The following is a 6,056-nucleotide window of genomic DNA, read 5'->3' on the forward strand; positions in this document are numbered from 1 at the left end:
ACTTCTTCATTATCCGTAATTATAATCATGTTCATTCAAAAACAATGAATTTATTCAGATTTTAAACCGCAAACAGAAACAACTCAGAAAGCAGACCGTTTGATATGCCATATAAATTTGTTCTGGCACAATGTGCAATAAAATGAGATTTCATGTTATTTGAGAAATAATACAAAATATGGAATGATGTACGTGCTAATATTGATAACATTTTACTCGTTTAATGGCCTGAATTTGCTAAATTATTAACATAAGTAATTGTTTTCTTGTAGCTACACTATGGCACCTATGAGAGATTAAAATTATAAGTTCAAATGTTTTTATGCAAAGTTCCCAATAATAATAAGACATTTTTGTTTTTGTCTTATGTTCGTAAATTCAGACAAAAACGTATTGTTATAAAGAAAAATAGAACAAAGCATTATTACTAAGTGTAATTAATCACATCTCAGATGATTTCTTATGTTTATCGAGCATCTTTCCACTCTTTATTGGAGTTGATGACGCATTTCATAATACAAAGCTGGTCAAGCAACATCCCCCCAAATCTCACGACCACTGACCATTTCTTCATTGAAAATGTAAAAGTATACCATCAAGTCCATTGCGCAGTCTTGAAAGTAAGACTGCAAGTCAATTCCAGGGACGTTTGAACACATCTGGACGTGTTCATTTCTTCTGTACACTTTTGCAAAGCAGTTGTGCACTCATAGACGGTTGTTTCACGACGAAAACGATAGAAGGATTCCTGTTAAATAAATATACTATGTTTTAATATATATATATATATATATATATATATATATATATATATATATATATATATATATATATATATATATATATATATATATATATATATATAAATACTATCGCGACCGTTGGGCGAAGCCGAAATTCAATTTTGCAGAGTTAAGTCGACCTCGACCATTATGGCGAAGGTGACTTAATTCTCTTAATTAATTATTAATTACCTGTTAACTATTCCGCTTTAAAAATTAGTATGCTTGTAGAGCATGATATAGCAAGTATATTGATACATTTGAAGACGTTTTACAATAGAACATGCATTTTTCATGATTTTTCTTTAAAAAAAGTATGTATGTGGTTATGAAATCCAGCCTTAGGGCGCATTTTAAAATATGTGGATTTTATTCTTCTAAACCAATAATATATGTTTTCGGTTGGACCCTGTAAAGAACAAGTTTCGAACGCTGCAGATGTCTGTACATTTTACATTTCGTTGTTTTGTTGTTTAATATATAAGAAATACATTTCAAAATTTCGACTTGTCCAAAAACACTTAGTTTTCTTTTCTAAACCGGAAACTGCTACGCAGTTAATGGTAGCAATTACAGACTTAAGAAGCTCAGCACCTTAACGCTGATTTTGATCTTGCTGTGCTTACCAATTTTAACGGTATATAGTCATTGAATTCAAATTCGAATATTAAAATTGTATTACAGCGTCAACATTATATAACAACAATTATAGTATGAGTCAAACTAATTCTTGGGTCGTTTTAGTTGTGTTGTTGGTCATATTACAGATTGATTGTGCTAAAAAGTTTATTTTTACCATTTAAAACGAAAATTGGTCTTATAATTGTCAATAGTTGTTTAAAAATATACAAAAGTTAGAGCATACTCGTTTTTTTTGTATTACCATTTTTTCAGCGAAATTTAAAACATGTCTTTATCTGTTCTTCAAAAATGCTTCTCGTCAATAACCCGTTTGAAAATTAAGAACAAAAATGTCTGAATGAGCGAAGTTTATAAATATTTTAATCTTCGTTATGAGAACCTCCTTTTGGCTAATTCAGATCTTATTTTGATTTTGACAATGCTATTCTCGCAACATATGTGTGTATACGTGTAATATGTGTTCAGTTGTATTGCCAAAATGGCTGTTATATATTTATTTCTATATTTAAATGAACCCTGCATTATCGAGACGTCAAATAAATGGAAGCTTTTAGGGTCTTTGACTAAAAACTTACATATGGGCATACCTATAGTACAGTCAGGCTCCTTTTCATTGGACAAATACTCGTATACTATGCTAAAATCCAACACGGCACATAATTAAACATTTAAGAAAACGGTTAAAATATGTATAAAAATATCACAACTTCTGAAATTTTGTTGACATACATGCTCAGAATTTAAAACGTAAATTTAGTATTAACAATTTAACAATTTTAAACGTAAGATCAACATTTCTATCCTATAAAACGCAGGAGCAACTTCAGATTTAACCGTAACAATGAACACATAGGTAGTAAAAGTTATGTAGGCATGCTGTACACAAAACATGGTCCCGAATGAATTACAGTTTATATGCGTGTAAACAACAATCATATAATTCTCGAAATATGTTTAGAAAAGCGCTTAGTTTGGAATTCCCCATTATGCTGAAAATTCACACACATAGAAAGTATCAGTTTGTCCATGAACTTAAATTATCCGACGACAAAAATGAAAGCGTTCAGGTACTTCGACTTAATGATCATTTAAGGGCAAACCCATTGTAGTCTTCTTTTCGTTGGACAAATACCTGTATGCTATGCTGAAATATATCATGGTATATAATTATCAACGGTAATAAAATATATAAAAGATATTACAATTTTCGTCATTGTGTTAAGGCACATGATCAGTAATTACAGGTGCTTTAAACATAACATTTATATCCTAAATAAACGCTCGGGCAACTAGAGTTATACTCTTATATATCGAATATATATTTAGAAAACGTTATAGACATGCTGAACATAAACATGGTCCTGAATGGATTCCAGTGGTAACACGTGTAAACAAACGTTATGCAACCCCATGAATATGTTTTAAACGCTTTGTTTAAAAATTCCCCGTAATGATGGAAATACACACGCATAGAAATTATCAGCTTGTCCATGCATGCAAAATAATTCAACTATTATGGTAAAATGTATATATTCCTTTATGCGTTTTTATTTGTCTACCATATATGTTTATTCAGGCGTACACTGTTTGCATATAATTCTTACATAACAATAAGGCGATATCATATTATTTCGTACAAATGAGAGTTTCAATGATATAAGTTTAATATTAACCAGAACAAATAAGTAGTGAGTCAAGTCAATTTACAATATACGTTAATATGTTAACGTTTTTTTTGGTATTAAAATACATCATAACATCTTCATTTTGTATATCATTAAATTTTATATAGATATAGATATTTAATTTGACACCATCAAGAGAATGCGTTTATATACTTCGACATAATACTGTTTTGGTAGAAAACAAACTAAATGTATGAAAGAAAATAACAGAAGCTAAAACTTTTATCACATGGCTGCAACACGCCCTTAATATAATAACATGGCAACACAAAACTTTTTATTGATACGTTCTTTTCTTCCAGCAAGTCCGTGTGAATATCAAAGCGCTAGGGGCACTGAAGTTGTTCGCTGTTGTATAATCTTAGACGCAACTCAGTTTTCAAAATTATGTTATAGCATTTTATATCGCAAGTTTGAAATGAATACACCCCATTCAATTTATAAAGAGTGTGTCTTAAAGCACAGGTTGAGATGGGTTTTTTATAACATAAATAAAAAAGATGATTTAAGCTTCATTTTGGGAAAACAGGGCTTTTTGCATATGCATTAATTGTCATCCCAGTACCAGATACTGTCTTTAAACGAAAAACACCATACAATCAGAAAGTGTCGTCCTTGATTAGCTTGTGCGAATTACACAGGCTCAATGTGTACAGGCTAATCATATTTGACATGCATTAAGGCCCGTTTTCTCTGAAAGCAGCCAATATATACAGATTTCAATGATAAACACTAGACTTGCCAATGTCGTCTTACAAGCTGTTAAACACTATTGATTAAATACACACACTGCAGTAGTAGCGCAGACGCTCCTAACATTCGTCTTCTGCATAATGTCAATGCAGGTAGTGCAGGCAGGAAGTGGTTATCGTTCATAGCATAGCTTACAGCAGACTTACTTGCAGTTATCGTTCATAGCCTAGCTAAAGCAGACTGAATTGCAAAACTGCCTCTCTACATTAGTTGTGAGCTAAAGCTCACAACTAAACACCAACCATAACATTTCACAATGTTGAAAATGCAACCTTATTCTGAAAATGTATATAAAATAAATAAAAATAAAGCTATCCGTGTAAGTATGAATAATCAGATAATATTATGAACTAGATTGTTGGCAATGCTACTTTCCCAACATCTGTGTTTACACATGTGATTATTAGAGAAAGCATTTGTTAAAGAAAATGGTTTTTATGCAAAGTTCATTCAGTATTAATATGACGAAACAAAAAAAACTAGTTCATCTTAGCAGTTGGATTTAAATTTTGCATCTGTTTAAATGGTGATATACTATTAAAGTCGTCAACGTTTTTGTTGCCAAAATCATTGTTATAGACTTATTTCTTTATATAAATTGAACTTAAATTATCCGACGACAAACATTAAAGCTTTAAGGTACTTCGACTTAATGCTGATTTAATGGCAAACCCATAGCGCAGCCTTCTTTTCGTTGGACAAGTACTTGTATGCTATGCTGAAACCCAGCAGGGTACGTAAATATACATTCACAAAAACGGTAATAAAATATATAAAAGATATCACAACTTTTGAATTTGTTAACGTCCACTATCAGAAATTACATGTTCTTTAATACATAACATTTCTATCCTAAATAACATACTTTTAGTAGAAAACAATATAAATTCCTAAATAAAATTATCAGATTCTAATACTGTGATCACATTTCTGCAACAAGCCCTTAATATAATAACATGACAACACAAAACTTTTTTATTGATATTTTTTCTTCCAGCAAGTCCCAAAGAATGAAACCAAACATAACAGTTCAGACTGTGGAAAATGCAACCGAATTCTTAAAATGTATGCAAAAATACATTATTATAAAGCTTGTTGATGTCAACAAGACAATTGATTCCCATTTTAAATAAAAATTGTTTGTATTTTACATATACCTCATGCTGATACATATTTGTACAATAAACCAAATATTAAAAACGACAAAAGAGAAATTTGGTCGAAACAAATCATAAGAATGTTTAAAAAGAAATAAAACACGAAGTACAAATCGAACTAATGAATGACGGGTCATACGAGCGAACAATATGAGACAGCGCCTTTGGCCTGTTGCGGATAAAAGTGTTAAAATACGACACTCGGACACTTAAACACTTAAAGAACTTTCCATGTACAATGAGTTGCTGACTTCGACTAGCTAGCATTCATTTATATACTTCTCAGTCTGGATGTTTTTGTTTTTATGATTTTTTATTTGTATAATTATACATTGTTTACTTTCTAAATGCCTTTAAGTTTTATATGATTATCAACAATCCCCTCTCTTTTCAGTACATATTTTACTGCTTGTAAAGGAATTTTTTTTAGGTGGTAAATATCATATAAGTTATACTTATTTTCCTTACTTTATATTTCGGTTCTATTAATATACACAACCAAGGTGTACAATTTGGCTCTTTACACCCATAATTGCATCTTCTTCCTGACCATGTGCGACGATGCTCTGAATAATTAACTATATGAGGTTATTTCTTGAAAGCTTTTTTTTTTTCAAAAGATGGGATGTAATTGATACTTGTTCGTTCATTGCATCGTGCCTCAGAAAATTGTAGCGCTGTTGTTCTGGTTTCTTCTTACCATAGAGTAATTAATTTGTAATTAAATTGAACATTTGTAGTTCTCTTTTATTGCCTTTTAATTTGTGTTACAATCCTATCAGGTAAATGTTTATTTACACGTATGTGTGTTTTGAATATCGCTGGGCCAAATGTGAGGTTGAGCGCTCTAAAACCGGTTCAAACCCCCAAATGCTTAGCATTGACCGTTCCAATGCGGTGACACCAGCTTTATTCAACGGCCTTTGTTATGTGTGTTGTTTTGTTATGTTCTATGCTGTGCTGATCGGCAATTGGTCATAGGCCGTAAATAAAGCACCAGGCGCGGTTGATGATGGGAATGCTGTGCCGCTATGGCA

Source organism: Dreissena polymorpha, chromosome 6 (genome assembly GCF_020536995.1).
Source record: "Dreissena polymorpha isolate Duluth1 chromosome 6, UMN_Dpol_1.0, whole genome shotgun sequence".
NCBI lineage: Eukaryota > Metazoa > Mollusca > Bivalvia > Myida > Dreissenidae > Dreissena > Dreissena polymorpha.